Genomic DNA, 12,477 nt, shown 5'->3' with positions numbered 1-12,477 from the left:
TCAGGGTACCATTCCAGGGTTGGGTTCTGGGGGAGATCCTCTTCGTGGCTTGCAGACAGCAGCTGTCTTACTGTGTTGTCATATGGTGAAGAGAACAAACAAACTCTGCAGTGTCTCTCTTTTTTTTTTTTTAAGATTTATTTATTTATGCATACAAGAACTGGAGTATAAGTCAGAAGTGTAGGGGTTGAGAGGATTCACCAGAGACAGAGTGGGGAACAGAATAGGCAGATTGACCGAAGTACACTGCTAAGGGGAGCAGCAGGCGAGTCAGGAGAGGTCTGCTGTGCCCTGTGGGCAGCTCCCAGGCTGGGCAACGAACTCGTGTTTCAATGCATAGCTTCATAGACTTCATGGGCTGCATCTTAACACCTTGAGCCTCCAGGGAGGCCCAGTGTCTCTTCTTCTCAGTCCACTAATCTCATCAAGGAGTTTCCATACTCATGCCCTCACCTCAATCACCTCCCAAAGGCCCTGTCTCTAAATAGCTTCACTTTGGGACTTGGGACTTCAACACAGGGATTTTGAGAGGACACTACTGAATGCACAGTGCCCTTCCTATTAGGTAGTTTCCTTCCATTGTCCGGTATCAGTGGATTAAAGTTAAGTTTTTGAGATACATGTACATTTAACCTCGAATAACTTGTTTTCACACCCAACTTTGGAACCACCTGCTTTAGATATTTTTTTCTTGGAGAAAATCCATCTGGTAGACCCACTCTAACTCAGACTTTAGGCCTCAGTAGTACTGAAGCTGAACCTGTAAGGAGAAAGAGCCTCATCCTTAACTCTGCCTTTGCTGTATACTAGGGAAGCATGTCAGGCTCCTATCAAGAGGATGAGTTGGGGCTGGGTTATTAGTTAAAGCACTGCAGAGATCAGAGGGTAGTAGAAATGGGGGAAAGCTGCTAGTAGGTGTCCAATGTGCTGGGTTAAAAGATGAGTAGAGATCACCTTGACAGAAGATGTGGTTCATGGGGGGGGGCTTTAGTCATGGGGAGCAGCACTTGCCAAGGTGCAGAAGCATGTAATAGTTGAGCTTATGCCTTTCCAGAAGTGATGTGGAAGGAGTCAGTGTTGCGCCATGATATGCTGTGAAGGGCCAGGTCGCTGGAGATGGGTGAAGTATAGCTAGAAAAAGCTTTTAAAGGGACATGTGACAGCATCATATTTGGGTTTAGTATGCTCTAGCTGTGGCATGTGTGTGTCCACTTGCTCTGCATTTAGAAGTTCTTTAGACTATTAGTATTACCCAGGGAGAGGGGTGAGACTGTAGTGTTGTAGGAGGAGAAAAAGTCACTTGGGAAGGTTAGATGTGGGATGTTGAGTGGGTGGGGGAATACACATGGGGCCCACAGTTCCAGTTTTGGTGACAGGGAAGGGGGTGATATTCTTTCTCATATTGCTGAAATTTGGAAAAAACTATTTTGAACAGTAGGTTAGGGCAAGGTCATTGTCCTCAAAAGAGTGTAAACTCCTTTTTTCTCTATATTAGAACACCCCAGGGGATCAGAGATACATGGGGTGACCTCTGTTGACGGTGCCATGATGGAGTGTACGTCATCTTTTGATTTCTGTCTTCCAACAAGGTGGGGGCAGCACTCACTCTCCTGGAGAGATAACTCAGTTTTTGACAGATGTTCCTCTAACTCCACATAGGTTTGAAAGCAAGATGCTTGACTTAGAGCATTGGACTGATAGTAATGTCATACCTCATAGAGTAAGAATTAAAAGAGAATATGTATATTACCCAAGTATTAGATATACTGTGTCAAAAGAGTGATTTTTTTTAAAGATTTATTTTTATTTATTTATGCATACAAGAACTGGTGTGTAGGCCAGAGGTGCAGGGGAGAGAGGATTCACCAGAGACAGAGTGGGGAGCAGAACAGGCGGATCTACTGAAATGCACTGCTGAGCTGAGCAACAAGTGAGACAGGAGAGGTCTGCTGTGCCAAGTGGGTTAGCTCCCACCAGGGGATAGAACTCATGCTGCAGTGGCTGGCTATAGCTTGATAACGCTATAGAGACTTAACCCCTGTACCACCAGGGAGGCCCCAAAAGAGTGATTGATAATCTTTGTAGTTGTTACTATTATTGTACTTCATTGTTGCTCACTCACCTATATTTTTCATCTGCTTGGCAACTAAAATATTCAGTACATAAGCTCTGCTGGGGAAAAGAAAGCATACTTTAATATTGGCCCGTACAAGGGGAATGGATTGCTTGGAGAGATTGTTAGATGTTTTTTCTAGGCTGTGAATTCCACAAGCAAGCATGCCCTCACAATGCATAAGACAGGGCTGAGATGTGTTTGAGTATGTTTGTGCATTATTGTTTAATCAAGAAATTGGTTTCTCTTTGATGCATGAAAGAGCAAAGTTGGACATAAGTCCACAAAAACTTTACTGTGAGCTTCCTCAGCAACAAAGATTTTTTACTGTAGAATGGTAAAATACTTAAGTTTAGTCCAAAATGGATAACTAGAATCTTGTTGAATTGGGAATATAAAGCGTGTTATCTTTTTCTCCCTCCTCTTTTTTCTTTCCACTTTCCTTCCTTGTTTTGGAATCTCAGCTTTTAAACCTTTTGGACTCTGCTTCAATGTCCTTAAGGAATTCAGCACTAGGCATGTTATTTAATCTGAGCCCTTTATTGTAGATTCATTTATATAATGGAATATTTTTTATTGTAGATTCATTTATATAATGGAATATTCTTTAAATACAATCAGAAGTATTATTTATGTATTCCAAAAAAGACTGGAGGTTTTGGAAGTCTTACCGCCAGCATACAAAACATGTTAGCAAGCTCTGACAATTTAAAAATCAAGTTCTTTATTTGAACACAGTAAAACTGTTTACTATACAGTATCATAATTACTTCCTCAGTATTCCATATTTGTTAAGTCTGTCTCATATTAATTTTTAATGCTACCTTTACAAATTAGAGTTCATTAATCATTCTGTGTAGATATATCAGAGTAAATTGAATTATTTAATATAATGATTATGCTAAGGGCAGACAGAAACATTATCTCCTCTCACTACTCCTGTTTTGCCTGCCAACTGTCACTTGGTCTTATTGCCACTTGCATTTCAATGTAGTTTTCTTCATTTATCACAGGAGAAGTAATTTTGAGTACATTGGAGGTGAGTGAGTGAGTGTATGTGTGTGTGTGTGTGTACCATAGTTACTCTCTAAATGGAAGTGTTGACATGGATTAGCTATATTTTAAGCCAGACACTCTAGATGATAAAGTCAGGGAACTCCAAAGCAAAAAATAACATAATAGAGGGTTCCTACTGATACATTTGTATAAAAGAATGTACACATATGCACACCCAGAAATTCTTACTTAATGCTTATATATAATTCATTTGACCTACACGCATACAGTGTCTTCACTGGAACTTATGACTTTCCCTAGCAAATCATTCAAGTCCATACTTAGCTGGTGTGAAAGTTCTTTTACACCAAGCTTCCTGTGATTCCTGAGCATAAAGAGCAGCAGTTAGCCCCAAATCATCAGCAAGTATTTTTAGTCACTATAATTCTAAAATAATTCCAATATCACATTTGAATTAGTACTCATGAACAGCCTTGCACTTCATAGTACTGTTACTGTTTGGTGTTCGGGCTTGTTTATACAGATGACCTTCTTTGGATTGTCCTAGGGAGTGTGTGTGGTCTCCTCATATGCTGGTTTTTCTGCTTTATCCTTGGGAAAGAGGGAGTCCACTTATTTTATGAAGTTAATGGATGATGGCCTTCATATTGCTCATATACTTGCCAAAAATGATAAAAGAGGGTTGGAGATGATTGTACTTTTACCCTTAAAATTGTATCCCAAATCTCCAAAATGATATGTGTGAAATTTGAGGAAATGCTTAAAAAGCTGGATGATGTCAGTCAGCTATTGACAATCTTTTCACGTGTTTGTCCCTTGACTTCTGAGTCTTATATATTTCTAGTTTTGTTAGTATTTTCTTGGAATAGTTTGAGGGCATAGTTTTTCCCCAGAGTTCTTTTATATCATGTCATATACATTAAACTACACAGGAAGCTATTTTAATACAGTCCATTTTTATTTATTTTACAGCATTTTTTTTTTTTATGGAGGCATGTTTTATTTATTTATTTATTTGTTTGTTTGCTTGTTTATTTATTTATTTATTTGTTTGTTTTGTTAATACATGCACTGGGTACAGTCAGAAGCGTGGGAGGGTGAGCAGGCAGAAGGACCGAAGCCAGAGCCAGAGCGGGGAGCAGAGCAGGCAGAAGGACCGAAGTACATTGCTGAGGGGAGCAGTGGGCGGCAGGAGAGGTCTGCGCACCATGCGGGACCCTCCTCCAGTGGCCGGGGAGCAGCCGGGGATTGAACCGGCGCCGCAGAGGCCGCGGGCAGCTTCGCAACCCAGCGCTCAACTGCTGTGCCACCGGGGAGGCCCTTACAGCATATTTTTAATATAGAGTTAATATGTGTAAAACAAATGAGTTAATATGTGTAAAGTTAATGTGTAAATTGCTGTTATTGCTGTACAGTAAAGTGAATGTTTTATAGAAATCAACTTAAATCAATATTTAAGCATTTTAGAATAGTGAATTGCTATATAAGAAAATTAGCTGACTTTGATCTTAAATGATACTTTTTATGTAGAAGTTGAAAATATTGATAATACATTCTTCACAGCCAAATATATTTTCTCACATAGCAACTGAAGATATGTTGATTATACATATGTTTTTTGATTTATTGTGCTAAGGGACCTCATGAATTTTGTTACTTTGAGCTATTATACCAATGTTATTAAATGTCTGTCCTTTAAGGAAACCTGCTTATTTACTTTTTGAAATGCATTGAGTATTTAGGAAATTATAGCAGCATAAAAATACCTCTATATATATATCAATGGAATAATTCTGTCTATAACATAATGAATAGATATCTGGTTGAGTTTTGCAGGGGTGATATAACCATGTAGTAACTTTTAAGATGTATTCTATACTTAGTAAGACTTAAAGATTTTCTCAGGCTACAAACTGAATTATATCTAATTTAGATACAGTTATCTAAATTAGATATAATTGCTAAGGCTTCTCTACTCCAGTGCTTTTGTGGAATCCTTGCAAAGTGACATTGGTGCTGATATTTGCTTTTGCCCCCAATTTCTCGTTCCTGTGATGTTTGCACTCACAGGCTGTAGTGCCTGTGATCGGCCTTTCATTTCCTGTTGCATGCATATAAAGATATCTAGGGTGGTGAGACCATGATATGTATATCTTTGTTTCACAATTTTATATTACTTAAGAAAAATTTAGGTGTATTTGTTCTGAGGTAAGTCTCAGTTCTGTTTTAAACTAGTACTCCAGATGATTTTGTTGGAGGTGATCCTCGTTTATTACTCCTATCTTATATCATATGGATATTGCAAGGATTTGAATGAGTTAATATGTGAAAAGCACTTTCAACAGTGCCTGGCTGACTTTCCTATAGATGTTGGTGTTACCATTGTCTGCATTTTAGATGATCTCTAAATGGCAGTGACTCTCCCACTCAGGTTAAAAAAAAAAAAAAAACAGGTTTGGAATTCATTAGTAGAGATTAAAAGGTAATATACAAATTGAGTAGGATGCATTATGTAAGGAATAAGCTACAAACATACTCTTTTTGCAGCAACGTGATTTTCAATTTTAGCATTTGCCTGAGGTTAACATGGAGATTTTTAAATCATTAAGTGTTTATTAGAAAAATGGTATGGACAAAGCTGGTAGTGTAAACTATCTTTTTTCATCTGTAAATCATCAGAAAGGGAAGATAATTAGGTAAAAAAAAGGAACAAGCTAATAGGATAGAATATGATATCATTTATGATATCATGAATATATAATGTTTACAATATTATGTGATATAATTAGTATAACATAACATAATACAATATGTCTTGACTCTTCCAGTGACTAGCTGAATGAATTTTTGTCCTTAATTTCTGTCTCTGTTCCCTTGTTTGTCAAATGGGAGGAATACTTCTCTTAAAGGCTTGTGAGGCTAAATGAGGTTGCAAATATGAGAACATATTCACCATGGTTATTGTATATTCCATCTTCCATAAAATGTCAGAGAGGCTTATTGTTAATTGTCTTTCATTTTTCTTTTTATGTAAATACACATAACATAAAACTTATAATCTTAGTTATTTTTAAGTGTATCTTCAATAATGTTAAGTACAGCCACATTGCTGTATAACAATCTCCAGAAATTGTCTCATCTTCCCAAACTAAAAGTTGATATCTGTTAAACAGCTCTCTCTGTACCATCCTTGGCAATCACCATTCTACTTTCTGTCTCTGTGAATCTGACTACTTTATATGATAGTCGTACTGCTCTTTGAAATAGTAGTTCTTCACCATTTTAGGGAATTTCAATGCTCTATCAAGTTGTCATTTTTTATGGCATTTCTATCCTCTAATTCTTCTACACTTTATCTTTTGTCATGCTGTATACCAGTGTAAGTGTTATTGAAAAAATAACATAGGGAGCCGAGGAAATTTCCCTTACCCCTTTGGGTTCATCTTGGGATGGCAGAATAATCAAATTAACGTCAGATTAGTAGAAGCAAAAAGTGAGATTTAATTATGTACAGAGAATCTACATAGGTGTAAGTGAAAATGAGAATATATATTCTGAGCTAAGGAATGATACAGGGGCCTGGGACTTCAAGGATAGAGGAGGGGGACTCACATGATGAAGACTAGATACTCTGTATTGACACATTTGCCCTGCCATCTAGGTAGGTCTCTTCTATAGAAAGGTTATTTCTGGTATTAACCTTAATCCTGGGTTAGACCCCAATTTTCATTCTTTTAGGTAGTTAGTGGTGTGATAATAGTTTCTCATGAGCCATAGGACTTGATTGGCCTCAGCTTGAAATAGTCCATATGGCAAAATGATACATCTTAGGAAGGCCTGCCCTGAATACCTTGGAGAGGTCTATCATTCAGTAGGTATGAATGTTTAAAGAAAAATGCAAATGTCTTTTTTACTCCCCATCTCTGCAATGTGGTTAACTTTGCCAGATCTGTTTTCCTTGATGATTCTGGGAAATTTGGCATTTTCCAGGACCAGGATGGAGAATTAGAGGGCTGAAGAAGCAGCTTGATGGAATTGACATGCAGTTTTAAACCAGACTTGTTTTGCAAGTAGGTGGTTTCTAATGCACTGGTTCAGGCTCAGATTTCTCCACTTCTAAGGTAATGCCCTCCCTCCACACTGGCTTGATTCTAACTGGTTATGATTCCAGAACAGTAGAGGTCTGGATTCTCCCTATTCAGTGACCATTCCTCTTCTATTTCGTCTATAAAGCCATTCCATTCCGTGGCTGGCTTACTGTTCTATCTCCTCATGTCCTTCTCTTCCTATCTTCTGACAGCAACGAGTTACTGTCTGGCTCTCAAATCACAGTACTTAGCCTAGAATGCTTCCTCCTTCCCTAATGAAGCATTTTCTTTTGGTGAACTCAGGTCTTCTATCTCTTCAGAAGCATTGTCTTCCTTGTCCTGAATCCCCATTTTCGGCAGGCCGAGCCACCCCATCCTTACGACAGAGTTTTGTAGACTTTTCTGTTGTGGAACTTAGCATGTTGCATCACATCTATTTTTATGTCTGACACCCCAGCTCTGCTGTGTCATCCCGGATGGCAAAGTCTGTCTATTTTATCTTGTATTCTCCCCAGCACAAAGCATAGTCTGTGGCCGATACAAAGAGGAAAATCTTTGCTAAATGACTTTGCTCCATAGGTGAAGGTCAGAATTATGCAGAAGATGGGAATTGGCTTAACACGTTGTTCTAAGATTTCCCTTTACACTTAATTGCTTATTGGGCAAAGCAGAACCCCCAAAGTGGTTACTTAAGCCTCAGAAATTGATGTAGTGTGTGGTTTTGATGTTGTGCCTTTATATATAAAGTACTTTTGAAAGGGGGGTGCAGAGTTAAATGCTTTTAGTGTCAATTCTTCACAATTAACAGATTGATATCTGCCCTCAAATACAGGTGCCTTTGGGATTTAATGTGATAGCTTGCATCCTCAGTCATTTATATTAGCAGACATTTAGAATTTGTTCATTTGACAAATTTATATTTAGTATGTAGAACACACCTTTACTGTGCTGGTGTGGGGATATGATGGTAGCAAAACAAATCTCTTGCATTGATTCCAATCTTATTGTTACTTTTTTTCTTTCTCCTCCCACCCCATTCTTTATTTTTTCAGATAGGTTTGACTAAAGAGGATAACTTAAAGAGTACACATTTTTCATGGTCATGGATGCTGGTTGCCCATTGTCCCTCTGCTTTTTGGCCCATGTCTTCAGCCTCTTAAGAAAAAGTTATAGGAGAGAAAGATTCAGAACAGCCTTCTGGTGTGTTCTTCCAAGGCCACATGTGGGCCATGCCACTCCTCCTGGGGCTGCACACTTGTAACTTTCTTTTCTGTGGTACTTTCCTCTTTTCTTGGGTACATATCCCACATAAACCAGGATGCTGGGGCTCCTATATCTCCTAATGAGAGGTTGGGGGGTGAGGTGTGCATGAGGCCAAGCTACTCTTAGTTCTTGTTCCCATTTCACAGATAAGAAAACTAAGAAAAAGTTACACACACAACTTGCCGAGTTCCTGCAAGCTCTGCAGGACCAAGAAGTTATCTGCCTAAAGTGCAAAGAATAAAACCAATTAAAAGTCAATCTGCTTTTATTATCCTCTTTCACCAATAATTGTATTCAAAATAGATATTTCATCCTGAAAAGCCTTCAGTGGAACTAAGTTCTAAACAATTGCTGTGATTACTATTTTTTTTGAAGATTTATTTATTTATGCATAGAAGAGCTGGGGTACAGGCCAGAGATGTGGAGGGTGAGAGGATTCACCAGAGACAGAGTGGGGAACAGAACAGACAGACTGACTGAAATACACTGCTGAGGGGAGCAGCGGGTGAGACAGGAGAGGTCTGCTGCGCCATGTGGGTTGCTCCCTGGCTGGCCGGGGATCGAGCTGGTGCTGCAGAGGCTGAGGATCACTTCATAGTGTGGTGCTTAACCCCTTGTGCCACCAGGGAGGCCCTGTGATAACTGTTTATTATACATGTGTGTATATATGTTTCAAACTAGCACATTTTTATTACTTTTAAAAAAGTTCTATATTTTACATGAAAATCAATTGGAAACACTCCCAGGTAACCCTTCAGCCTCTAGTGTGCAGAGATTAGATTTAATGATATTCTTTAAATTGAAACTTATTATTCATAATTATTCATTGTTTAAAATTAAAGACCAAATCAAGAAAATATAGCATTTGTGGTATGATTTGGTAGTTGTCTGACTATCTATGCCTTTGGCAGATGTTTCAGTTTTGTTCAGTTTCACGTACCAGTTTCTTGAGAGCTATTGTCGTAAATATTATTGCAGTCTGTGATCCCAGAGAAGTCTAAGAATCGAAGGTCAAACTGCTAAAGGTAGTATAAAAATTATTGAATAGTTCTTTTTTTTTTAACCATAAAAAATTTGTACTACTGCTTTATTTTATTGGCATTGTCGGATAAGTTTAACGAGGGTAATTTTTGCCGTGTATTTCTTTTCTGGCCAGTTTTATATATGTTTTTACTTCATGACTGTTAGTGAAAGTAATTTGGTGACATAGAAAAGGAGCCTGTTAAAAACCCCAGTATCCTCTGGTTTCAGACCTGCCGCAAAGGTGTGTCACCCCTGCAGCCAGCAACGGCAGAGTCTTTACCCAGTGCTGGGCTCTCATGAGATGCCCCTGTGATTGTAACCATTGTCCTCCTGCCCAAACACACATGTATTTACATGTTGTGTCCTGTCTCCAGGCCCCAGTATTGTCTTGCATAAAATGAGGGGTTTGAAATAGATTTTTCAAGATCCTTTCTGAGGTCCTGTGCTTGGGATCACAGGATCCCAAGCCTGTGACCTCGTGCTGGTGCAGTGGTGCTTCACTTGGCCTGCTGGCCAGTCCTTGCTGCGACCCTCATTCCTGCAGGCCCCAGGAGGTGGGTGGGAGGCTGTTTCTCTTGCCTGTTGGCAAATGTTGGTGGTGTGCCATGAATGTGGTCATCCATCCCCTGTTGTTGTTTTTGTCCCTGTGACTGGAGGCACTTAGTGTAGGTTTCCCTCTGTACTTGGAAGGAATACATATTCTCTATAGGTTTGGAAGTTCTTTATTTTCATACTTTTTGATTGTATTTTACCAAGGCTATGGTCTTAGCCTTTCCAGTTATTCATTCTGATAATAATGTTAGTCTCATTACAGATTTTTCAATTTGCTTGTGATTTTTGTTTCACAAGTTTTCACACTATGCCATTTAATATATAAGCATAATAACCTATGATTATTAGATATTTTGGTCTTCAGATAGATTTTTTGATGTCAATATTGTAGTTTTTGTTTTCTTTGCATTCATGTTTGTGTTGTATGACTCATAATTTTCAAATTTTTCCAAATTAACTAATAAGGTCTCCACAGAGTTTCTTTTTCCATTCAACGGTGGGGGGGGGGGAGTTGATATATTTGTTGTCATAACTTTTTGATAGTGTGTCATTTTGTTTTATAATTCTTAGTTGGTTGCCTTTTTTAACTCTTGGATTTGGTTGGTGGAAAGCATTGTGAGTTTACTAAACAAATGGGGAAAACGGGAGCCATAGCCATCAGTTTTGGCCACATTGACCTTACAGTGTCACTGGGATAGGCAGGCAGATATTTCCAGAGGTTAAAGAAATTGGACTAGTGTGGACTTGTGGTAGAGGTGAAGCCTGCCTGGTGGTGGGTTTGGTGGCCATGAGCATAGTGGTTGTAATTTGAGCCGGGGAGTGGAAAAGATGGATCTGGACACTGCGTGGACATTGATGGTTCAGGCAGAACTTGGAGAACCCCTGTTTAAGTGTCTATCAGTGAGGGTAAAGTTGCTATCCCAAGTAGAAGTGCCAACCAGGAAAGGAAGGCTGCAAGATAGTGTTTCTTGGAGGGAGATAGAAAATAGTATCAGATGTGGACAAGAACCTTCTGTGAGAGTTATGCCAGGGCTGTTCCAGTGAACGTGAACATCAGGAGCCACGTGAAATACTAAAAGAGAGATGGGGGCATGGCGCAGTGGGACAATTTTCTTGAATAAGTTGTAGTGGAGGGAGATGAGGAAATGTTGATAGAAGGGAGAAACGTTAAGGAGGGATTTTATTTAAAAAATATTTTGTTGAAAGGAGTCCTGAGTAGTGGAGATGGGAGGAGGGGTAGGCTAATGTTACCTGGTAGGGGTCATAAAAGGTGCAGGCTCCTAGGAAGTTCCTGGCTCAGGTGCAGAGTGTGGATTTGGGCAGGACAACGAGACACTTATTTTCTTTCTAAGACAGAATGGAAAGTGTGAAGGCTTGATGAGCAGAGGCAGCTTGTGTGTTGTGGGGACTAAGGGGAGTCAGGTCAAACCCAAACCTCAGTTTACCCCATGACATGGGGAAGGGGCACAAGTAAAGGGACTGGAGTTGGGTAGAGAGCATGAGGAGAGGGAATGGTTGGCACAGCCTACCTTGATTGGGAGCGGGAGCTGTTCAGGTTCCCTGCACAGAGAGTCTAGGTGATTTTGGAAGATACACATGGGTTGTTGTATGTTAAGGGACTCAGTTTTGTTTGTTGAATAATATACTTTAGTTTTTTAATCCTTTGGTGGAAAGACCTGAATGAAATAAAAAGATCAGTCTGGGTCTAGTGCATTTACTTTGTGTGCAGAAGATATAATCTAGTGGGGGCTTTGTGTGTGTTTCAGGGGATAGCTTTGACCTCTTTACCACTGCAGACTGTTCTTGCTGCCAATATTGAAACACTTGTAAATATTTTATGAGGGAGCAAAACCATGCTGCAAAGGGTATGAAAGCTTGTTTGGCAGAGATGATTGTAGGCAGGATTGTAGGGATGGGGATGATAAGAGAGATGATTCTAGGTGACACAGCCATGAGTTTGTTCTGAGGAGCAGGAGTTCTTGGTATTTGGTAGTTTTTAGAAGAATTTTGCTGTTCTGATATTCTCAGGACCTTCATCTGTGTTTAAACTGAAAACATAAGGATGAAAACTGATCTGAAGTTTATGACATTTTTATAATTGTTTTCTTTTTTCTTCCCCATCAATGTTTTACTGATTTGCCATTTGTTTACAAAAATACATTAAGTTTGGGTGTATAACACACTTTACCATATGCACGAGTTTCACTTGCCTTCCACCAACACTCCATGTCACCTCACTATCACCACTTCTATTCCCCACTCTGTCCCTGCCAGTATCCATCATAGTTTTCAGTCTGAGACATTTCTGCTGTGTTTTACTTGTCCATTTATGTGCTTATATTTCACAAATGAGAGAGACCATCCAGTAATTGTCTTTCACTTTCTGACTTATTTCACTTAGCATGATTTGTGAATGCTTTC

Source organism: Talpa europaea, assembly GCF_964194135.1.
Source record: "Talpa europaea genome assembly, chromosome: 6".
In the NCBI taxonomy this organism is placed as follows: domain Eukaryota; kingdom Metazoa; phylum Chordata; class Mammalia; order Eulipotyphla; family Talpidae; genus Talpa; species Talpa europaea.
The sequence above is the reverse complement of the archived record's forward strand: the minus strand, read 5'-3'. Positions refer to the sequence as shown.